This window comes from Desmodus rotundus, chromosome 5 (genome assembly GCF_022682495.2).
Source record: "Desmodus rotundus isolate HL8 chromosome 5, HLdesRot8A.1, whole genome shotgun sequence".
Taxonomy (NCBI): domain Eukaryota; kingdom Metazoa; phylum Chordata; class Mammalia; order Chiroptera; family Phyllostomidae; genus Desmodus; species Desmodus rotundus.
The window spans coordinates 30,934,224-30,959,517 of NC_071391.1; the positions used below are offsets into that span (position 1 = coordinate 30,934,224).

The window sequence follows — 25,294 nt, forward strand, 5'->3', positions numbered from 1 at the left end:
TGAAATCTACACTGTCTTTTGGCTAAAGAAAACCTAATTTCCACTTCATCACATTTCTAAGCTTTTTACACTAAGAGGTGCTGCCTATTAAGTGGGATTAAGAGAATTATGGGCATTTTGCATGCCATTAGTATCTAGTGTTATTTTAAAGTGGAAGTATCTCACTTCTAATACAATACCATGCAAAATTACACTTCCAGTCAAATATAAAAACTGCTTGAGAGGAACTAACAACGCCAAGAGTAGCTGGCATGCCCCTTGTAAAAGTCAGTCACTGAATCAGGGCTCACGTGAGGAATTTTCTCCGCAAGGTACAACCTCCCTGTATTCTCAACTCTGGCGAAAATGCCCTCCCTCGCAAGTGTCGCATCTGCTTAAAAGCCAGTCAATGGTCTACGAAGAACTCGATTTTCTGTTAAGAGATAAAACCCTCAGAGCACAACACAGAGCGAATGCAGTGATTCAACAACACTCCTTATGGAGGAATATTGGATTTTTATTTACCTGGATGAAGAAAGGCCTCTGAAGGGACGCCGTGTACCTTTCCCAATTACACAGAAGAATGAATTTCCAATGGAAACCATGTGAATCGACATGTCTTATGTTGCTGTTCAATAAGACAATATGAAGCCCAAAGGAGAGGCTAAATGAAGAGGTTTATCTTGGGCTTTGGGTAGAGCTGAAGAAAAGTGTTCACATTCTCCCTGAAGGTGAAAGTTGTAGTGACCTCTCTTTGCTACATACAGCCCCACACTCCCTGCCTTTTAGCCGGCACTAGTGAATGTCAAGGTGCCCCTTGGAGCACGTTCTCTAAACGGAACTCAAGGCAATGGCGATGCCATTCCCCTCACTAACACGTTGGTGGGTGATCTTGCGCATCAGCCTTATGATAAAAGGGGCACAAGGCAACCTGCCCCCTTTGGGCCTCATAGATGTGAGAGTAACAAAATTCCTGATCTCCACTAGAAACACAGGAGACACGTGTGGTGCCATTAGCATTATGCCTGACCCCGACACGTTCTGAGTATCCATTCCGTGGAAATCTACAATATGGGTCCTCAAAACTTACTTTACTCACTGTGACAGCAGCGTTGGCAACTATGTACAGTGGTGTACAACCTGTTGGATTTCCACGTCAACTGCCCGGCTGTTGTTAGCTACATGCAAACGTAGAACACACATCACACAGGCCTGGTACCACAAGGACATGCAAGGAATCCCTCCAAAGGGGAGCTCTGCAGTCCCCTCCCACCAGTCTGTTTAACAAAACCAGACAATACTCCGCAAATGACCAGATTTAAAAATGCACCTCCAGCGCTGAACAGGAGAAAACAGACTGTAATTGGGCAGAAGGACTACAGGGATAAATGCAGTAGGCCCCCAGCAGGTAAGAACTGAATTCCAGCCTAAATCCAGGCAGACAGAGGGCGATGGCAGGGCTGAGAAGGTTTCCAACCTGTTCCTTAGCAAGGGGCTGCAGAGTCCACACAAATGCAAACAAAAAAGAGAAGGTGAAGTCAAAATCTAGGGGAAGAGGCCCTTATTGTGGTAACTGAGAAGGCAGCAGAGTTTGAATGGGATCAGCAAATACTGCTTCCAGGACAGGATGAAAACACCCTCCACAGACAGAAGAGGTCTTCCCAGGGAAGATCAAGGCCAGATGTGAGCTGCTTCTTCCACTTAGAAAACCCTTGTCAAACTCTGCTTTTCCTTGCCTAGCAATTTCTACTATGTCCTTTTTCTCTCATCTGGATCTGGATAACACGTGCACTGCCCCTTCTTAGCCATATTTTATGCCTCTAATATCTCCCTTGCATTACCTCTTACCATCTCTTACTCTCTGCCAAAAGTTCATGATTCGGGTGTCATCCCAAGGTGATGCTGATTTATCAGGGCCGAACAACCAGCTCAAATCTGTCCTTTAGCATTGTTACCTATGAGTTGGCAGTATAATAGCAAACGTGCTTATTGAATCTGCAGGAAAATACAAAATTGGTGTGATTGTTTCAGTCATAATAAATTTAAGATAATACCACCATATTTAAGAGAGACATTAATAGACAAGAGTTAAGGCCAAATCAAATAAATTAAACATGTCAGAATGAAAGGTCCCATGCTTAGGAACTATGCTTCTCAAAGACAGAATGTGAGATCTAAGGTTGAACAGAAATTCATATTGAAAAAAAATACCTAGTTCTTTTTTACAATACTTTATTTATTTTGAGAGAGAGGGAAAGGAAGGGAGAAAGAGAAGTACTGATGTGCGAGAGAAACATCCATCAACCAACATTTCCTCTCACATGCCCATAACTGGGAGCCTAGCCCACAACCCAGGGATGTGCCCTGACTGGGAATCAAACCAGCGACCCTTCAGTTTGCAGACAAGACAAAGCCCAACCCACTGAGCCACTCCATTCAGGGCAATACCTGGCTGTTTTGATCAACACTGAGCCAAGATGAAGCTGTCAAAAAGGATGTTGTGATCTTAAGCTGCATCATAAGATAATTATCTCATTCTCATCTGAGTCAGTCTGCCCAAACTAGTTGTAGGAACTTCTCAGGTGACAGACAGGCATACTTTAGAAAGGACCAGGCAAGACTGTGAGGGCCTTGTGAGCCAAAGCAAATGGTGAATGGTTGAGGGAACAGAGAACATTGAGTTTGAAGAAGATTAAGAATGATATGATAAAGTCTTCAAATATTTGAAGAATTGTCAGATGGAAGAAAGATTACAGTTGTTCTGTGTAGCTAAAAGAGGAAAGTGTATACCAACAAAATGAAAGCTACAGGGTGGAACTTTGGGCTCAAGACAAGAACTTTCAAGCAGTCATAAAACACAGAGGAAAAGAACAGCCTTGGGAGGCGGTGAACTTCCAGTCTCTGAAGGGTGTCCCAGCAGATGAGAGAGATCATTTGGCAAAGATAGTAAACCTTGAACTCAAGGAGACAGAGAGAGACTGAGTGCCTTGAGTGAGTACCTACCATATGCCAGAAGTTTACATATTTTATAATCCTTGAAATAACCCTAAAAGGCAGACCTTGTTGATGGATGTCCACATAGGCTAAGAGACTTGCCTGATACCAGCCAGTAAGTTGGTGAAGCCTAAGTTCAAATCCACATGTACATTTCTGCCCTGCCATATTGCCTTTTAATCTCCTATTGATTCAGCTCTTTAAAAGTCCAGTATTCAACCAGTGGGTTACATAAACACAGTGATAGACACAGAAAGATCACTGAACTAGCGTCAGAAAACCTGCTTGTGTCTTACCTTTACTATTTACACTTCGGGCCCATTACCGAACCTCTCCAGGCCCTCAGTTTCTTCATTCATACACATTCAATAATAATACCTACTGCACAGGTTTTTGATGAACATATAAAATTGATAATCTATACAAAGGTACACTGTGAATTGTAAAATGCTTTTTTTAAAGTGGAACATTATTAAAGTTATTAGGTAAGATCAATGCTCTTAATTTCACAGAACAATCTAAAAGTTACTTCAATCTGAAGTATTTGCAGGAAAAAAAAAATACCAGAAGCCTCCTCTCAGCCACTTGGCTCAACAGATTATAAAACAGTACCCAGTGTCAGCTTTATCATTTCTATAAAGCAGGTGCTTAGGGGCAGCCTGATGGGAAAGAGAGTGAGAGCCTGCTAAGTCACTTCCTAGGTGTGACCACTGGTGACACACTGAAGCCACAGACACGGGTCCCATTTTTCCTAGGAGTTCAAACGAAACGCTCTGCTAACTAACAGCAACTAGCTGCCTCTGAAATGTTTGCTGAGACTCGTGAGTGGGTGATAATTTAGTGTAAGCCATTTTATTCTTCATCTGGAGGAAGGCTTTTTCGCTTACACATCACAGTAAGTCAAAAAGACGGCAGCTCATGGAAAGCACACACAATATTCAGGACTTTCAGCGCTGGAAAGGACATTGGAGGTCTTCTGATCCAACCACCATCTGCTACTTGTTCTATTAATGTTAAACATCCAAAAGCCATCTGTCATGCAAAGAGCGCATGTGACATCTTCATGTAATGGCTTAAAGCTTCCCAGAGCAAATAGATGTCTCCCCAAAGGCCCGATGATTGCCATTTCCTAACAACCCAGGTGAGATACATCAGCGTCTAGCAGGTATGGTAAGGTACAAGGGGAATATTTTTCCCTCCCCATGTAGAGCTGATGCAACCACACAGCAACCCCACACAAAACACTGGCATCTCCAAGGTTAGGGGAGGCATAAGTATTCTGGGAACTTTTTACATTTTCGAAACCTTGGAAAGCACCAGTAAGGGCCATTGGCAGCTCCCTAGCCTGGCTGTATTACCACCTAGTAAGCTTTTCAAAAATAGATTCCTAGGCCCCTCATCACATCAGACTTACAGGTGCCAGCCTAGCCCCACTGCAGAAAATATTCTCTCTGATGGAGTCCTTACTTGACATTGGCAGCCCTCAAGAAGCAAAGTCAGGCTGGACTGGGCGCTCCTGCCCCAGCCAGTCCGCTCCAGCCAAGCCAGCTGACTAGCTGATAGAGGGAGCAGCTGCAGCTCAGCATCACCACGGCAGAGAGAAGGGCCTAGGGGACACACTCTCCTCCGTGGGGCTGTTTCTAGAGGTTATTCTGTTTAAATTAAAAAAAAAAAAAACAAGAAAGGAATATAAAGAAAACTCCTTCAGCATCCCAGATTTCGAGGGCATATAAAGAAGTACAAGGGTTCTCCTTACTATTCTGAATTAGTAGTTGTTTTATAGAGAAAGGAAAGGAGGGAGGGAGGGAGGAAGGTTGGTTGGTTGGACAGTTGGACGGATGGGTGAATGGACAGATGGGCAGATAGATGGATAATATATACAGGCACTTATAAATTTATTTTGACAAGAATAATATTATATCCCTGGCCTCCTGGAGCCTGCATTATAGTGTAGTTGAACTACAGAAAACAAGTAAACAAATAACTATAATTTCGAACAGTGGCAAATACTATAAAGAAATATGAATTAGGTAAACTAGGTATCTCCATCTGCCCCTTCCACATATACCCTTCACCCCTCTTTGTCTTGCTTTGTGCCAAAGAAGACTGACAGGTTCCCTCTCTTTTAGGTTCCAGTTGGTTTTCAGCCAGCAGGCAATGCCAGCAAAGGGGCACGAAGGGCCTGAGGTTGGGGTAATTACTATGTGAAGGACTTAGCATGGTCCCGGGCACACAGCACTCACTGGGTAATGGAACAGACCTGGGCTGCTCCTGGTAAGAGCAACATTAATAAAGAAGACCCTTGACTACTACGCTTTCATGTTTGTTTCTTCTTCTCTCTCAGCTGCTGTCTACAGTCCTCCCAATATAAATGTGTCAATACAAACTTGATTGTTTTTTAATAATGTTTACAGAGAGGACAACTTGTGTGCCTTCCTTCTGCTTTGTAGCCAGTGCACTGAATTATTCATTTAGTTTGGGGCTCTTTCTTTTAAAAAAAGTAATCACTACCATCTTGAGAAAAATTTTTATTTTTTCATGCGATCAGTACTGTCAGACTTTAGAAGTTCACAATCGCTGAAAAAGAGCAAAGCAATTTAGATAAAATTTCCTGTTCTGAGAGAAGACTTTTGTTATTAAATGGGAGCCATTTGATAGTAACTGCCAGCTGTTTAATCAAAAAGTTATTGTTCATCGTGGAGGAAAAATTGGAGTTTGGAAAACAATGAGGCTGCGACACCAAGCTCGGAAAATGTCTGAGGCTTTCCCATTCGTTCCAGACTCCGTCTGATCATTTAAACCAAAATGGCCCGTTTCAGAGAAGGTATTTCATGGGTGATAACAAGAAAATCACTGAGGTGACTGAGCTCTCCTACTCATCTCTCTAATTATCCCCTTCCGCTGCGGCCCCTCCGTGTTCAGATTACAGGGTATAAATTAAAGAGTTTTCAGAGGTGTCTCAACGAAGCCCATTATTAAGGACACGCAGGTGACTCCTTTAATTCCAAAACCAAATTGAATGATAAAAATTAAGAAGGTGAGAGCATTACAAGAAGAGAAAAAATCCTGCATATTAGTAAGAGAAGAAGTTTCTTTCTTCCTTAATTGAGCATTCTGCTGTCTTTCTACTACAGGTGCCCCAGAGAAGAAGGTGTTGAAGAATGCGAACGAGAAAAGAATAGATTCGAGGGTCAGAAGGCCTCTACTCCAAATTCTGGGTTTAACCGCCGCACTCGGATGTGGCCCTGAATAAATCACTTCATCTTCCTGGGATGACGGCCTCCCCTTTTACATAAATAAAACGATGCCAGCCCCACTTAGCTATTTTTTTGTCTCAGCGGGACCCTGCACAGGAGCTGCTTTGAAAACTGCTGCCAATGCAGTTGTGAAACCGGCCTAAGTAAAGAGGTGCCGAGCTGCCCGAGAGCTTGCTGCTTTTCCAGATTCTCCCAGTGACCCAGCCGCATCCCTTCCCTTGGGCTCAGACCATGAGATACTCTGGTAACCTTTTTATAACCTTGCCCTTTCTTATTAAATTACTCGGTTTGATTTCGGTTACTCACCACCTGCATGTCTTAACGAACATGAGAACGCAGGAGAAGACACACAAAGCCCAACAATTCTGCTCCCGAATGAGCAACTGCAGCACGTGCTGCGACACCTGCTCCGGGGAAAGAGCCTGTGAGAGACGCAAGTTCTGATCTTCTCACCTCACCTGGGTGTCTGCCTCGGCTACACCCCATGAGGTAACCAGTGATCGATGGGCTCTTCTTCGCCATGGCATCCTCAGGACCTGGGCCGGGGCCAGGCACAGAGTACATGCTCCAGAACAATGGTTTTCATTTCACTTATGTTTGCGCCTGTGTCAGACCAACCAGCTCCGGGAAGCAGCCATCTCTCTGTGTGATTATCCAGCAGGGGAACTGGCTTTGCTCCCCCTGCCTCCTCAATGGATTAATTGTCCACCTACACTTCCAACACTAGGCTGATGGAAAGGTTGAAATGCAAATTTTCACCTGAGAGGATGTTTGGAATAACCGAAGCATTACTCAAGTCAAGGCCATGCCATATTTCCACGCATAAAGGAAAATTTGTATGCACACTCCCCTGGTCTCCTTAACCTCCCCCTCACCTTTTCATACGGTCTCCTAACAACGCTCTCGGTAACACACAACTGACTGGGTATTGCTGGCACTTAATAACAACACTCAGGAAATATCAATTAAGTGAATGAATGAATAAATGAGTCACTTGGTGAACCCTAAGGCCTCAGTAGACTCGCCCCTTCACAGACTCTGGTCACAACGAACTGTTCACAAGCCCTAGAAGTTCCAGGCACTCTCCTGTCTCTGCACATTCCGGCCCCTTGGTTTGAGACGCCTTCCTCCAACTTACCTGGCTACATAACACACCAGGACTCAACTCAGCTGGACGCCTCCTCTCATATTCTCTTCCACCCAGTTTTATTAAAAATGCCACTTTTACTTGGTTTCCATGTTGCTGAACAAATGTCTGATGCTAACCTAAATTTCTTTCCTGTGGAACTGATTTAGTTGTTTTGCCTTGAAGTCATGAGAATATTTTTTTCTTTTATTTAAAATTTAATCATTTTCCTGGGATGTATCTTTGAGTTCACTTTACAGGTCAATTTTTTCACATTCGTGATTAGCCCAGTCAATACGTAGGTTTGAATTTTGTTTTCTTGCATTGCACTTTTTACATACAAGGCAATTTATCCATATAAAGTATATACTTCAATGGTTTTAGTATATTACACTATTTTTTATTGATTTATTGGGATGACATTGGTTCACAAAATCATACAGGTGTCGAGTGTACAACTTAGTAGAACATCACCTGCACACTGCATCGTGCGCCCATCGCCCCAGGCAAAGTCTCTTTCCAACCCCACTTCCCCCTGCCTTTCCCCACCTCCACCTCCCCCCTTCCTCCCCCGGATATCGCCACCCTATTGTCTGCGTCTATGTGTTATGTGTATATGTTTTTTGTGGCTAATCTCTCATTAACTTTCATTAAGTTTTGCTAAAATATATAACATAAAATTTGTTTTATTGATTTTGAAGTATATCATTAAGTGGCATTAATTAATTCACAATGTTGTGCAACCACCACCATCTGGTTCCAAAATTTTTTCATCACCTCAAACAGAAATTCTGTAACCAGTGAGCAGTAACTCTGCCTTTTTCCACCCCTCAGCCCCTGTCGACCTCTTATCTTTCTGGGTCTACGAACTTGACTATTCCAGACGTTTGACATAAATAGAATCATATATTTGTCCTCTTGGGTCTGGCTTATTTTACCTAGAATAATATTTCAAGGCTTATCCATGTTGTAGCATATACTGCATTTCTTTTCATAGTTGAATAACATTCCTGTGTGTGTGTGTGTGTGTGTGTGTGTGAATCACATTTTGTTTATCCATTCACCTGTTGATGGACAGACACTTCAGTTGTTTCTGCCTTTGGCTACGGTGGAAAATGCTGCAATAAGCCTGCAAATACCTGATCAAGTCTGCTTCCAATTACTGTGGGTAAATACCTGCAAGTTGAATTGCTGGGTCCCGTGGTAATTTACTTTAGCTTTGTGAAGAACCTCCAAACTGTTTTTATAGTCCCACCCCACCAGCAACGTGCAAGGGTTCCGACTTCCCTCTATCCTGACCAACAGTTACATCCCTTTTTTATTACAGTCATCCTGTCATTCTCATTTTTAGTTTCCTAATGATGAAGAATGTTGAGCATCATTTCACATGCTTATTGGCTGTTTGTGTGTCTCCTCTGGAGAAATATCTACTCAAATCCTTTGCCCATTTTTGAAGTGAGTTGTTTGTTGAATTGGACTGTTAAAGGAGATCTTTAATGTAAATAATAATCTCTTATCAGATATATGATTTGCAAATGTTTTTACCATTTTGTGGGCTTGTCTTTTAACTCTTGGATAGTGTCACTTGATGTACAAAAGTTTTTAATCTTGATGAAGTCCGGCATATCTATTTTTTTCTTTAACTGCCTGTGGTTTCGGTGTCACATCCAAGAAATCACTGTCAAATCCAATATCATGAAGGTTTTTCCCCAAGTTTTCTCCTGGGAGCTTTATAGTTTTAGTTCTCACATGTAGGTCTTTGCGTCCATTCGGAGCCAATTTGTGTACGTGGTGACTGGTGAGCGTCCAAAGGGGTTCTTTCGCAACCGGTGTCAGGTTATGGGGAACACAAATAACAAGACTGACTCTTGCTGCTACTGCACTCTCTGAGGAGCAAGAAACAAAAGCTACCATCGTTTTTACTGTTCATATTTTTTATCTTCTTTTTCTTAGATAAGTCCCTTTAACATTTCATATAATAATGGCTTGGTGATGATGAACTCCTTTAACTTGACCTTATCTGGGAAGCACTTTATCTGCCCTTTCATTCTAAAAGATAGCTTTGCTGGATACAGTAATCTTGGATGTAGGCCCTTGCCTTTCATGACTTGGAATACTTCTTTCCAGCCCCTTCTTGCCTGTAAGGTCTCTTTTGAGAAATCAGCTGACAGTCTTATGGGAACCCCTTTGTAGGTAACTGTGTCCTAGAATAAATAGCATAAATGATAGGTGGAAAATAGACGGGGTGGGGGGAGGGTAAGAATAGTGTAGGAAATGTAGAAGCCAAAGAACTTATAAGTATGACCCATGGACATGAACTATAGGGGGGGGAATGTGGGAGGGAGGGGGTGGGCAGGATGGAGTGGAGTGAAGGGGCGGAAATGGGACAACTGTAATAGCATAATCAATAAATATATCAAAAAAAAAAAAAAAAGCTACCATCAGCCTTGTCAGCCACAGCTCTCAGCATCATTTTGACAACTTCCTCTTTTCGGACCACATCGTTATATTTAGCGAAGGCCTTGTTGGGGAGTCCATCTCAGCAGAGGCGAATATCATCTCTACATAATGTGTCGCTAATTGGAGGGGATCTCATCTGTATTCCACAGGAGTTGGACCTGGGGGCCGAGGTAAAGGGAAGAGGATTTCCCGCAGGCTGCTCTCTGAAGGATCATCTGCTGGGTCCTGTCCTCCTGTTGGATTTGCTTCTCATTAACTGTGCTGGGCAAGTGGGTGAGGATACACAGCCCTCCCTGGAGATCTGCAGGCTGCATCCCCAAAGCCTCCGCCTTCCCAATTCCCACTTCAAGGTCCTGGTATATCACAGTGACATAACCACTCCCTGGGCACAGCACACTACCGTTCACATGACACTTTTTTTAAAGACATATCATATTCCATTTTTCTAATTTGTATTTATCACTTTTAGAGAGAAAAACATCAATTTGTTGATCCACTTATTGGTGAATTCATTGGTTATTTCTTGTATGTGTCCTGACTAAGGATTGAACCCATAACCTTGGTGTATCAGGATGACGCTCTGACCAACTGAGCTACTAGGCCAGGGCTCGCGTGCCATTCTTAGCATTCTTTGTTTCTTCCCAGTGAGGTAGACAGAAGCAAGGATTACTGCCACCCCAGTTTTACTGATCAGAAACCCGACTCAAAGAAGTTAAGGATTTGCCAAAGAACTCACACCTAGGAAATGGTGAAGCCCAAGACGGATCCAGGGTTTCTGACTTTGAAGTTACAGCAGTCTGGGTCCCAGTGGAAAACAGCGATTCCAGGTATCCCCTGCTTTCTGAAAGTTCATGACACACCACTGTGCTTTGAAAATGCAAGACCAGTATTAGTAGGGTAACAGCTCTTTTGTAAAAGCAAACACCCTCTTTGGATTTCTTCTGGTTAGCAAAAAAATGTTGGACTTTTATAAAGGCAAAGTGATATAATGTAAACTTTCAGAAAGCAGGGGCTACTCTGTGCTTTTTGCCGTTGTGGTTTATGAAAGTTTCGGTAAGAACTCTCTATTCTTGGACAGCGGGGGAGACATGTTTACTGAGGTTTGGTCATTTGAAAAGAGAGTACAGCACTCCCCGCTCATACGCAGTGTTGCTTTTCCATGGTTTCAGTTACCCACCATCAACTGTGGTGAAAATGTTAGAGAAAATTCCAGAAGTAAACAATGTATAAGTTTTAAACCTCGCACTGTTCTGAGTAGCATGATGGAATCTCACACTGTCCCACTCCATCCCCTCGGGGGTGTGAATCATCCCTCTGTCTGTGCTGTATGTACACCACCCACCTAAATAGGTTCCTAACTAAATACAGTAAGTCATTTAGCAGCCACCTTGGGTATCAGACTGACTGTCGAGGTAGGGTAGTGCCTGTTGTGTTCAAGTCACCTTATTCGACTTGATAAAGGCCCCAAAGTGCAAGAGTAGAGATGCTGGCAATTCTGATATGCCAAAGAGAAGCCGTAAAGTGCTTTCTTCTCAACTTGAGGAACATACATATATAGTGAGGCTACTAAGATCTACATTAAGAACCAATCTCTGGCCCTGGCTGGTGTGGCTCAGTGGACTGAGTGCCGGCCTGTGAACCAAAAGGTCGCTGGTTTGTTTCCTGGTCGGGGCACATGTCTGGCTTTCGGGCCAGGTCCCCAGTCGATTGGGGGGGGGGGGCGGAGGTGAGAGGCAACAGATCTATGTTTCTCTCACACATCGATGTTTCTTTATCTCCCTCTATCCCCGCCTCCCCCCTCTCTAAAAATAAGTATATAAAACCTTTAAAACAGAAACAATCACTGCCCGTGAAATTGTAAAGGAAAAAGAAACTTGAGTTAGTTCTGCTGTTGCACCTCAAACTATAAAAGTTACGGCCACAGTGTGTGGTTAGTGCTTACTTATGACAGAAAAACATTAAATTTGTAGGTGGAAAACTAACAGAAAATGTGTTCCAATTGACTGCAACATGTTGAGCCAGAAGCATTGAGCCTATACGAAGACTTCAGCAAGGAAATGAGGGACCCAAGCCAATTACTATAACAAGGGATGGTTACAATAAAATATTTTGAGTGACAGAAGGAAGACCACATTCATACAACTTTTATTACGGTATATTCTTATAATTGTTTTACTATTGGTTTTTTAATCTCTTACTGTATCTAATTTATATATCAAACTTTAACATAGATATGTATATATAGGAAAAAAACAGTTTATACAGGGTTTGGTACTATTCACAGTTTCAGGCATCCACTTGGGGTTATGGAACGTAACCCCCATGGGTAGGGTAGAATTACTGTAGTGCATTAAAGACGTTATGTACAGAAGTATGGGCAGGGAGTGGATAAACCACAAGGAATGGTACACTGCTACAAAGTTTGTATTTAAAAAAAATAATAATTAAGGAACCCTTTCCTTCCTGTGCTTGAAAAGGCAGGGAACCCAAAAAGAGCCACCTGTTAGGGCCTGTGGCTTTCTGTCAAGGTGCAGAGCAAGGAGCCAGGGGAATAGAGAACCTCTCCTTCCTCCCTCCCTCCCTCCATCCATCCCTCCCTCCCACCTACCCTCTTCACCTCCCACCTCCTGCCTGTTCTTCCTGCTCATGAGGTTCAGAAGGAATCTAGAAGGCAAAGGAGCCCCCAGAGCCTGAGCCCATGCAGGTCAGCCTGCTAGGACGCAGAGCAAAGTGGAGCAGAGGGGACAGAATTCATCTGGAGAAGCAAATGACAGACACCCAGCCCAGACTCCAACGCTTTTCCACCACCCGCTGTCTCCCCCTGGAGCGAAGACTGGAGCCCACACCTACAAACACTCCTTTTTGAAGGAAGTGACATTTTGGTGAATCCCAGTGACTGCAAACATCGGGTCACCTTTCTCACGTGGCACTAAGCAAGGATGAGCTCTAGGGCAAGGCTCAGTCACATAATTTCCATGTTGATCATCTTCACGGATACTGTAAAGGTTGTATTCATTTTCTTCTCTACTGAAATCTAGACTCCAGATTTCAGCATTACTCCAAGTTAGATTCCCAGATCTCAAGTTCATTGCTGATGGCTGTAACTTCAGGGGAGGTAAGGAGCTTCCCCACCAAGTAGGTGGGGAGGCAGGCCTGGACTAAAGCGGCCATCAGGCACTGGCTTAGCTGGGCCTCCAATGTGCTTTGTGGGAAAGGCAGCTGTGTTCACAGGATCTGCAGGCACAGGCAGATGAGCAGAGGCCAGTTTCCCAAAGCGAAAGCCTAACAAGAGCTGCCCCTGCCAATGGGGTTGACAGACGCCAGAGGCAGGAGCTGGGCTGGCCTCTCTGACCCACTCATATTCTTTCTCCTCTGCCTGATCATGGCCTTGAAGATTCCCTGACGGCAGGAACAGCCATGTATATAAATGACTCCTGATTAGCCAGACACTGGTATCATCTCCTTGGATTTGTCCTCCTGTTCACTTCTGCTTCACAGAAGAAGAAGCGTCACTACCAAGTACAGCAGTGGCAGCAGCACAGAGGTGTATACTGAACACCAGGCGTGGTGCTAAACTACTGATGTGCTGGTGACATGGTTCGCAGCCTACCCAAGAGCCATTTCCTTCTCTTCGTTGCTCAGAGTGCCTCAGTTCTGCTGAGGGAGCAATGTGCCAGCACCATGGAAGGAAGGATGCTTGGTCTACGACAACCACGGTGACACCCCCCCCCCCCCCCCCCCCGCCAGGGAAAAGCACGCTGAGCCTGACAGGGTAGAAGGACGCAGAGAAGGCCCCGGTCCCGGATGCCATGTCTGAGCGCTTACTCATCCCAGGCACTGCCTCAGCTAAACTTCGTGTGTAAAATACACCCTGAGAGTTGAAGCCAGTGCTGTTTGCAACCAGGAGTGCCCTCCCAAATCCATGTGCACCGTCCCTTTTAATTCTAATCTCATGAAGGAGGCATCGATATTATCCCCATCTTACAACTGAGGCTTAGAAAAGGAAAGTAACTTGCCAAGGGTCACAAGGCTAGTGGCAGAGCTAGAGTTGAAAGCCGGGGCTACCCAACTCCAAAAGCGTGTGCACCTCGCTACCAAACTACACCTTCTCTCACTGTGCCCACCTGATGCCTGGCCCCAGACGGCATCCGCTCCACTTCAGCCACACAAGGTCAGACTGAGCATTATTAAGCCCTTGCTCAGAGTACCTGGCCCTCATTACATGCCCTTGTCGTTCCCATCTCAGCATAGGCTGACTGCCCTGGTTTCACCCAGCTACACCAGAGACAGCACGTGTGATCCGAGGGCGGGGCCTCCCTGCCGGGTTTCTGTAGTCACCACTGCGTGCGACTGGCCAGAGGCATGGATTCCAGCCCACGGCAGGAGGCAAGGGGCCTGCGGGGAAACACTGCTCCCCGCTCTGCCCAGGCACAGCGCCGCCCAGATTGCCCTACAAAAAGCAAAGCAGCCCTCCTGAATAGATTCCGGCTGTACCTCACTGGTGTGTCAAGCTTTATTCTGTGAGACGAGAAAGCAAATTGAAGAACAATACACACAACGCTGTCTCATTATTGAAAAAAGTGGGTTTGTATATGCTAAGAAAAAAATCTAGAGAAGAGAGATAAAATTGTGAATGATCACTTCTGTGGAAGGGAATTAAGGGCAGGGTGGTGGGTAGTGTATGGTTTTAGACAGCTCACACCTTTCATACTTTTATGTTCTTCAGTAGTTTTATTAAATGTTATGTAATTTACACAGGGAATGCATTATAGTGACTTATAGATAGTCCATCATATAAAGTCAAAACAATCCTATACTGCAAAAATCTTCACCTCTACCTGCACATTGTCCATTAGAATTGCTGTCCTTATAACTTCCTATACATATTTTCTTTTCTGTTAATTTTGTGAATCAGGCCAGCCCCTTTCATAATTTAAAAGCAAGGGGGAGTCGGCTTCTCTGCGGTAGCCCTCTCAAGGGTGCCTAATGCCCTGTGGAAAGGGACTAAGTTTCCTTCCCTCTACCCTTCACCATCGAAATATATCCCTACCAATGCCATCTTAAAATGCTTCAGTGCTCACAGAAAGCAGCCGTGCCCCTTCAGTTCTGGGGCTGTACTCCCCTCAGCCGCACCCAAGCGCTGGCCGAGCTCAGCAGGCGATGGAGCAGTTTGGTGCAAACTTCAGACCGCGAAGCATTTCCCGCATCGTGTCTCGTACCTCAGTATCTCATGCTTTGAATGGCTACTTTGGGTTTTGTGTCTGTAAGGTAAGGCCTTGGATGTGGTATAAATTGTTTGTCCTTATAAGGAATAAAACTTTTTGCTGATAAGAAAAAACAATTCAAAAAATTAAAGAAAAAAATATATCCATTGAGTTTCACAGTAGAGCTACACCGAAACAGCGTGGACACTCACGAAACCCTGCCCAAAGGGCTTAGTTTAACGGGCTTGAGGGGAGGCCCCTACTATGGGCCTCAAGTGCAGTTTTAAGAAGCACACCCACAGAATTTTACAATGGTGATATGTCTACCATACAGGCAAAGCACCCGCACGTCCCCGGCTGTGTTTGCTCTCCAGCAGAGGGGACACGTGCCTGTAGTCCTCCCGGTGATGGGTTTACATTCCCACCCTCTCTGTAACTCACCTCCACTCCTTCGTGCCTGCCACGACCCCTCCCACACTGGACCCATGCATTCAACTTGAGAGCAAGGCACGGTTCACCTTGTGCTATGAGTTAGACCAGGAAATCACCAAAGGCCTTTCACAGATTAACTGCCTTACTCAAAAAAGAATAATCCTCCAAAGTTCAAGGCAGAAATACTAGGACTACTTCACCGTCCCCTCAGCCTGGTACATACAGAGCACATGGAGATTCACAACACACGTTCCCACGCAGGCTCTCATCTGACCTTCGCAACAACGCTGCACAGGTAGACTGGAAAGAAAGGATGTCCACTCAGCACGGATGAGATCCAGGCAAAGGACAGGAGACGGAACAAATGGAATCATCTAAAAGCTAGAGTCCCAGGCCAAAAGCCACAAACACAGGCCCCTAGACGAGAACTCTTCCACTTATTCATGCATTCAGGTAATCACAAATACGAGTTGACCACCTATTACGTGACAGCGCTGTAATATACTTACGTGGGTCACACAATGGTGAGCTCTCAGGTGCTCACCGCCCCTGGGAAAGGCAGACATCAATCAAAGGATCCAAAACTACTCTGAAAAAAAGCATCACTATTTTATCATGAAAATGTATAATACGACACACTTCTTTCTCTTGCCCGGAAAATGAAGGATAAGTGAAAGTGAACTTGATAGTCTAGAACTGGCATGTACACAGATCCTATGGCTTGTATGAATATGATACACTTTCAAAACTAAGAGACTTGAGATCAGAGGAATGGGAAATCTAATGCAATAAAGGAACACAGACCAGACTGCAAAATTGTTGTAAGCTATATTAAGCATTAAACTATTTAGTGACCATTTAGCCTAAAACTTAGAGGAGAACATTAAATGAGCTTGAGTGTGTGTGTTGGTATGGGAAAGGGAGATGGCACCCAGATTTGCAGTGTGAAGTTCTTATAGATGACCCTAATGTCCATGAAAAAGTGTCACCTGAGAAAATTACTCAGAGCTCAATGTGCTCGCCTACTTCCTGTGCCTTACTCTCTTATTAGCTCCCACAGGCTCCCGTGCGTACCTAATTAGACACCAATAAAAGAAGCAATAACGACAAATGCCCACTCAAATAGCCCCCCACAGCCCAACCCTTTATTTCACCACCGGTAGTTTTCAATGTGACCGTGTGATTACAGAGTGACCTTAAAGAACACAGAGAGTTTACCACCTTGAAACAGTGAGTATCAAAATTTGCACTGGAGCAATGTAAAATCACCCATGTAACGCCGGAGACTAGTGTAATGCATCTATTTCACATTTGAAGAAATAGCCGAATGGCTCATTTGCAGCCAGTCATGATTTAAGATTAGGTCCTTGGCCATCACACATCGGCACAGCGGCACATGCAAGGCTGACCAATCATACGAGGATGGTGGGCCATTCAAAAGCCTGACCTAATATTATCTCTGTGGTATTGAGGTCATGAACCTGTCTATCAATAGTCCAGATTCAAAGAAAAAAGGAGAGTCTGTACATCTAAAAATAATACCACATAAACCTTCTGGTGTCTAAAGACCAACAGTGGTTAGAATTTGTAACGAGGTAAATTTTGATCCAACAGGGAAGTAGCCCTGTGAGTTGACTGGCATCCCCTACCTCACAAAGTAATAATCGAACTTGGCCTTCATTTCAGTGTATAAACGGGATGGATGCCTTAGACCAGCGATTTTCAACCAGGAGGCTGCAAGCATTTTTAAAACATGCACTACCTGACTATTTAGTCGGGGCACTGACCTCTTTTCCCATAGACGGTCAAATTAAAAAATGACAAAAGCTGTCCAGTGTGAATGAATCAAAATTATACCTATTTTTTGTCAGATCAGCAAAACATATTATTTTGGTGTGCCACAGAATTTTATTGATTAGTTTATGTGTGCCGGGACATAAAAAGAGGTTAAAATCGCTACCTTAGACTTTTTCCGTGTTCCGTGAGAAGTTAGAAGTGTTATCTTGTCACATAGGGGTGTTAAAAGGCAGGAGGAGGAGGAAGAGAAGGAAAAAAGGAAGGTGGAGTCACTTGAGGAGAATAAACTCCCTGAAGAGGAAGAAGGGGGGACCTCTGGTCTCTAGCTGCAGGCTGCCCCTGCCTTACTGCGGCCCTGGGTGTCCGAGAGCCCACCTCCGAGGGCCAGTACAGATCCAGTGAATACAGACGTCACCTCGAACAAAACATGAGGCACTAACTTCAACTCAGTCACAACTGAGCAAAAACATCTGAGTTTCCCCTGCAGGGCACTGGGCCTCTGAGGCCAAAATGTCAAAGACTTCAAGACATTTCTACCACACGTGCCCCAGCTCCTGCCATGCTTGGGCTTTGGAGACAGCTCAGACCTGGACAGCAGGTGCCAGCCAGCCTGCACTGAGCAACTGGGTGAACCGAGTGTCCTGCCGAGGACATACCAGGATGTGTCACAGCCTGGAGGTGTTTACCTCCAGAGGAAAGAAAATGCCATTCTGGATAAAACAGGCTTTCTGAGTGTCCCTGAGAAGCCAGCTGATGGCCCCAGCTCCCAGCCTGTTAAGTTCCTATGTGTGAAATTTGCTGTCGGGAAAGTGATACCCTCAGACTAATGGACATTAATGACTAGAAATGCAGACTGGCATTACCGAGGAAGTCAGAGACAGCACCATACAGGCCCTCGGAGGAGAAGGGAAATTATTTCCACTCTAATTGCCCAGGAAAACCCTCAGGTGTGGGCCCAGAACACATTAATCTGCTGGTTTAGTGGCTCTGGGACTCCTGCCGGGAGAAGCACTCACAAGAAGTGAAGGATGAACTAAGGGACAAAAGGCAACTGCATTTAGGGGCAGAGCAGGGAAAAGAATGCAGAGAAACCTTTTTCCCCAAGTTTCTCACCTCATCCTCACCACACCCCCTAAAAGAAGAGCCACTGAACGGGGCAACTGTATATCTATTTGCTGGCTGTGATTATTTATAACATTAATTTAATTAAAGTTTCCAGAAAGATAAATAAATTTCTATATGGTAGTGCAGAAAAATCAATTATTTTCAATGACAATGTAAGTACCCTTGGTCTAAGTAGAAAACTAATGCATATTTGGAATTTTTTCTTTTTTTCAATTAAAAAGTCCTCATGGCTCATGCATTTTTCATTCCCCAATGCTCTTTTCTAACGAGTGAGGCATAAAGAAACAGAGATGACTAATATACAAATGCACATTTTTTTAAAACTAGAGTTCTATAACATGTATTGTTCTGGTTGACTTTTTATTTGCTCTCCTTGCTTTCCTTTTTAAAAGAAATAGCCATGCATATCCATCAAAAAGGACAGAGTAAAATTACAACAATAAAGATGCTAGCACTGATTTTTTTCCTCCAAGAAAACATTTATTTCTCTTGTCACCTATTTCTCTTCCATTCATCCTGCGTAGGCCCCTGTCCACACAGTACAATACAATTGAAAATGTGTCTGAAGGCCTGTAGATGAAATCACTAGGAGCTGGAAATGAAGTCTTATTTTCCTCTCTATTCTAATTTATCTTGGGTTCCATGTATGCCGTAAGATGCCTTCTTGTTAATCTGCTCATGGACTCAGGTAGCCAACAAACTCCCATACACAGGGAAGATTACATTGCGTTTCTTTTCGGCCCTTTCCATTTGCAACTTTGAAAGCCTGGGAGTACAGGCTGAGGGGGAGGGATGCAGGCCACTCTCTCTCATCATGCACTTCAATGAATCCTATGACCTCCTACCTCTCCCTGCCATCGAGCCCACACTGAACCAAAGGGAACCCACCAGGGAACAAAAGGAAAAGGTAAAGGTTCTTGAAAAGATACAATTAGAAATAAGTCTTCTACTGCTGTCATTAGAAGGCAGGGCAAAGTTAAACTCGAAACCCACCTAATGAGGTTGGAATAAGTAACCCACAGGGCCCACAGCAAGGGCAGAAGTGGAGGGAGCGGGGTTCAGCAGAATGAGACGTCCGACACAGCAATGTCTAGGCTGGCGTAATGATTAAGCAGCCACTCTCTGCTTTGCCAAAGGATCTACAACTTTAAATGTATTACACTGGCCACCTAGACCTTTAGATTCCTTCTCTCCCATTATTTATGTCCCTGCAGTTTGGCAGCAGTCTTTTTCCCCATTCAGAGAACGTGTTACGGTTTTCGACAGCACAACTATCCATCACCTGCTGGCTGCAGTACACTGCCCTATCTTGTAGGTCAGCAAACTACCAAAGCCCCCATGGCCAGGGCAGCCTGCACGCCCCACCCAACCCCACCCCTCCCAGAGGCTGTCCACTGTCACGTGTCTGGGGCAGAGAACACTGGAAGAAATAAAGAGCACAGGGTGGGAAGAACAAGACACCAACATCACTTAGCATCCAAAATGCATATTTGGCTTGGCATCTACTCCAGCAAGGAGGTTGGCAAGTGAGAAAGAATGGCCGTCTAGGGTAAGTAGTCTTTGCTCACCGTGGAAGCATGTTGCACTGTCTACCCACAGATCAATTCAAATGATTCAAACCCCCTGCTGGTCTACTCCAACAGTGACCCTGGGAAGAGGGAGAGCTGAGTTGCTGTCCATGGTCTTGAAGGTAATAATGATGATGATGATGATGATGATGACGACGATAATAAAAAAGCCCTATGTCCTCTATATAAGCATCTCATTAAGCAAACTAGAGAGAGATACCCAGGTCACAGCTGGAAGGAGACAGAAAAATCACCTAGTCCAAGCCCCTTATTGTATACCTAGAGAGCTAAGGCCCAGAGAGAGTGAACAACTTTCCCAGGGACATACAAATTTAACAATTTCTTCCAGCTCAAGTTTTCTGCCAAGAACATTTTTGTGCTAAAAGCCAGAATTTCAAAGTAGAGAAGGAAATCGTATCTATTTTATTTAGGAGACGCAGGAAATTATGGCAAATGACTTTCCTCACTCAGTAAAATATCCCCTCATAAAATCTGTGATGATTTTGGTTCACGAGTTCAGGAGGGAAAATTAAATTTCTGAACCTCCTTTCCCACAAGAATAAAAAGGGGAAGAGGCCAGGCCACGTTCTCAAGGACTGACAGGATCACCAGTCGATCTTATCGCATTGGAGGGGGTATTTTCTTCCCCATCAGGTTCAGTTTTACATTTTCAAAGGACTCTGTTGGCATAAAAACTGTGCACCATTGTGCTGCATTGCCCACCGCAGAACTAAATGACAAACTATTGGAGAACCTAGCCTAGGATTTGGCAGTCAGAATAAGTTCAGGGACATGACCGGCTTCACACCCTACACGGCACCATGGGTCCACGTTACAACCAGGTCCTGATCCATGGACCATCAGCCACTGCTTTCATACGGCTGAAAATTGGACTCAGTTGAAGTCACTGTATTTTATATAGGTGAAAATTTGACTCCGTTGAACCCACTTTCAATATGATATTCTAACCTCTTCCTGTATGCCAGTATATGTCTAGTACTTCATGATGTTTATATTGGAGCTTGAAATTTTCTGAGGATTTTACTGACTCTCGCTACATTCATACAACAACCATATGGTTAAAAAAGTTACTACCACTCCCATTTTACAGATGCAAGCACAGATCCTGGCATGAATGAGTGAAGGAATAAAAATTTAAGACCTAGATTCCCTGATTTCACACTCCTGCATCACTGCCTGTAGATCCCATTATATAAAAGGCACAGGCAAGAGAAATGCCCAGTATTCATTTCAGGCCAGGCTAAATCAGAGAGCTCATGTGCCTGGTCACATGGAGAAGAGCTCTTCGTTCCCTGCCCTCCCCGCTCACACTTCCTCCTCCATCCCGCCCTGCAGGCTTCCCCTCACTGCCAACTTGATACCACTCACCCATTCACACTCGTCTCCCACCGACACCATGACTGGCTTTGTAGTACTTACAACATGAACGTCACTCCAAGTCTGATTCTCCTGTGACTGGTACAGAATGAAATCACACAGCAGCAGAACTGTAAAGCTGCAGCAATTGTCATGCATTCTCACCCGGGATGGCAAGAAATTAAAATGCCACTCCACATCCCCTGAAGCTCCTCTTCTGTGATCTCCCAGACTTCACGGTCTCTACCAGGACTCCAGCGATCCATCCTGCATTTCCTTACGATCTCTTATACATTGCGTCGTACTGTTACCCACATTCACACATGGGTATGTCTTATCTTCCTAACTCACTTGTCATCTCTTCCTGGAGAGTCTGAAGCTGCTGGGGTGGTTGGACATGAGGCATACATTGGCTTCTCAATTTAACTTTAGCTCATTTTGATGATGAGTTTTGTGCATGTGTTCCTGTTTGTGAAGGGAATAATATATCAGTAGGGGGAAGGGAGGACGAGAGTCTTGGCCTGGCTCTCTTGGAAGCTATAACTTTGACAGTCCTTTCTTAATTTCCCTCTCCTGGCTGTAAGCGAAAATGTTTGTGTAAAATCGATGCAGTACATTATATACATATAGCTTAACTACTTTAAGGAATGAGACATCTAATAAGATGATGTTTGTAAATGCTCTAGGAGCTCTCTGGAAAGGAAGATGCCATATCACAATACTTATAACAAAAACCAGAGATAGAAACAGATGCTCACACCTTGGAGTTACTCTGAAACACTAGACAGAAGCCTTGAATTACTGACATGTTCAACGATCTGCAGTAAGTTTATTTTTCTGATTCTGCGTGCTCTTCAAGATCAGCCATATGCAAACGTGAGTGTGCTCTGCAGTGGATAAACAGCGTGCGTTAAAAGTAAAACCTAAATCTGCTTATTGTCTAGACTACAATCATTGGGTTAACCTCCTGTCAAACTGCAGAGGTGTGTGTATAGGCACCCACGCGTCCACGTGCACGTGTGTGCTGTGCACACTTGCACAGTCTGAACAAAAGAGGCAAGTGTTGGGTCTCTGTTGCAATGTGACTGTGTAAGAGAATTTTTTCCAGCAGGGAGGCAAGAGGTTGGCTCAGGGCAAGGGCACCTGCATATTGCAGAATGTGAGGGACAAAGGCTAGATAAATGTACCATTTGACCAGAAAACATTTTTTACATTATTTTATTGCTGTGATTTGACAGCTCGTAATAGCAGCTGAGCAGTGGAAAGACCTAGGGACATTTTTGAGTCCATTCCCTCGCTGTTGAAATGCTCAGCTCCACTGTCACCTCAAGACCAAGATGCTGAGCGTGACGTTTTGTAGTTCTTTCCACTGTTCAGCTGCTATTACGAGTTGTCAAATCAGCCTGTTCACAAGGCTCAGTCCCTGCTTTCTCTGGATCCAGGGACCAGGGCCAATCATGGTGGCGGCCCGGTGGCTTCAGAATTTACAATGACTGAATGAGTAAGCCATGAGCTTTGTGGTGGCAAGAATTCTTTGTATCCTCTACAGCTGGGCAGGGATAGTGTGTCCCATGCCTTAATATGATGGGTGGATGAATAATTAAAAGTTACCAAATAAAGAGAAGGAAATGCCTTTTGTAGGGAATGAGAAATGACACTTAGGCACTGAATGCCACGTGTCAGTGGCCTCTGGGCTTTTGAGTGATGGGGACAGGCTGCAGGGTGAGCTGAGAATGGAGAGGTGGGGGAATCTGAGGGAGGCCTCATTCAGGCTTCGTTGACAAATACTGATGTAAAGGCAGCTGGAGAAAAAGCCAAGGCAGTCTGGTCGCCCAATCAGATGATCCCTTTCCTGTTTCAAACATGAGGTAAGCTGCTACCCACACTTTGGGAGCTTCTAACTAAGCCCAGCTAAGCAGTTGAAGCAGAAAGAAAGGTGTAAGTCTCAGAAGCAAGCAGAAAGCGTTAAACTGCCAATGAAAATAGCAGTCGCTTGCCTTTGACAGTTTGTGTAATCAGGTCTGAAAAGGCTCTGCTTCTCAATTCTAACCTAAAAAAGGTAGAAAATCCCACCACATTTGGAGTTCCTTGGAGCAATGGGATGGCCTGGGAAATCGCTCTAGCTGCTGGTAAATGTTTGTATAGCCCCTGCACCTTCTGCACCTCCCCCTGGGAAGACTCCCTGGTGTGGTTATGACTCTGTCCTGGGAAGTGTACATGAACTACACAGGTAGTGTGGAGGGCTGGGAAGGCTAAGGTTTGGGAGTTAGATCCCGGTTCAAAGTTTTACTTATTACATAATATGATTGGGACCAAGCTACTTATCTTCTCTGAGCCTTTCTAATTCCAAATCTGAGTCTAATGAAATTGTCCCCACAGGGCTGGCCTAAGGAATATCAAGCCTAGCACATTACCTGGCCTACAGTAGATGCCCAATAAATGCAGGTCCCTTCACACCCCCAATGCCAATGCAATGTGTTCCGTTAATAACACTCGACATCTTACCAGACAATTCCAAAGATAAGCAATATAAAACATGTGAGAGGAAAATACTAGAAAGGAGCAAACTGTTCACACTGCACCAGGCTCTTGCCTTCCCTCTGAGTTCTAAGTCCAGGGCCAATGGTCCCCACTGTTGGGCTGAATAGCCTCTTAGCTAGAGCAGACACTCATGGGTCAGACTCGGGTTCGAACCGTAGCACTGCCGCCTATTGGCAGCGGGATTGCAGACATATAATGCAACCTCAGTTCCATCATTTTAAAATGAGAAAAACAACAGCATTGAGTGTGGGATGAATGAATTATGTAAAGTGCTTAATTAGCACTGTGCCTGCCAGCACAATCAACACTCAATAAATGTTATCTATCGCATCACCATTGATCACCTAACCAGCAGAACTCTTGTGGGTGACAAGTTGAGAAAAATAAGATAATATAATGCTAAAGGTAAAAGGAATCAAAAAGTAAGAATCTCACGATGGGATGGGATGCACAGCTTACAGAGTTGTGAAATCCCTTCTCTTGGGAGGGGGGCCTGGATAAGAAGTAGTAGATCAGTACCTCGATAAGTAAGCCTGAGCTTCCACCACCGAATCAGCTAGTGCTGGCCAGAAGAAATTTGTGAAGAAGAAAAGTTTGTTTGACGCCCTAGACACTACCCTCTCCTTAATCTTTTCCTCCTCCTTACTGGAAGTCTGCTTCAGGTACTTAGTCTCCCAGGGTCCCCCACTTATTACTTGCAGCCCAGCCTCTCCTCCAGCTTCTCCCCCTCCAGTCCATGCACCAAGTCTAGACTGGCTGCATAAAAACTACATGGAAAGCTTGCTACAAATAGACCTCCTCAGGTTCCAACCCTCAGGGTCCGATCCAGTAGGTCAGATGGGGCCTGGTCGCCCATACATTTTCTTCTGTTTCCAAGTAATTCTTACGTGCAGTCAGGTTCGGGAGCTATGTTTCTAGACTTCTGCTACACCGAAATCAAGATTTACCTCTCCTGTAGCCCCATTGTTCCAGGCCTTTCTCTCCCCTGACCTATCTAAGAAACTCATGTGTGTTTGGGTCCATGAATCATCAGCTGGCAGCAACTTTATTTTTCGCTCTAAGATGTGACACAAAAAAAACAACATGTTATGCCATGAACAAAAGTACGAAAAATTTCTAAAGAAGGGAAGGACTATTCAGAATTGCCTCAGTCCATTCTTTATAAATAGGGCTAACCCTAGAGAACATTGTGGATTCCAGCTCTCCCATCCTCACTCCCACCTTCCAGAGAGAGAGGTTGACATAGCCAAGAAGGACATGCAGTGGACGCAAGTTTGGAGACAAAAAGGCACCACAGACACAGAATAAATAATCATAATAACAACCACCACCATGTATTAACCACCAAAGGCCAAGCATCACCCTAAGCACCGTCAATGGATTATATCATTTAACATTCTCATCTATGAGTATATATTAGTATTATTATTATTC

General features: G+C 44.4%; 1 protein-coding gene across 2 annotated transcripts in view; it reads right to left on the reverse strand.

Annotated features, from left to right (window-relative positions):
- The window catches only part of NELL1 (neural EGFL like 1), a 716,398-nt gene that overhangs the window by 593,780 nt on the left and 97,324 nt on the right, over nucleotides 1-25,294 (reverse strand). The window lies entirely within an intron of this gene.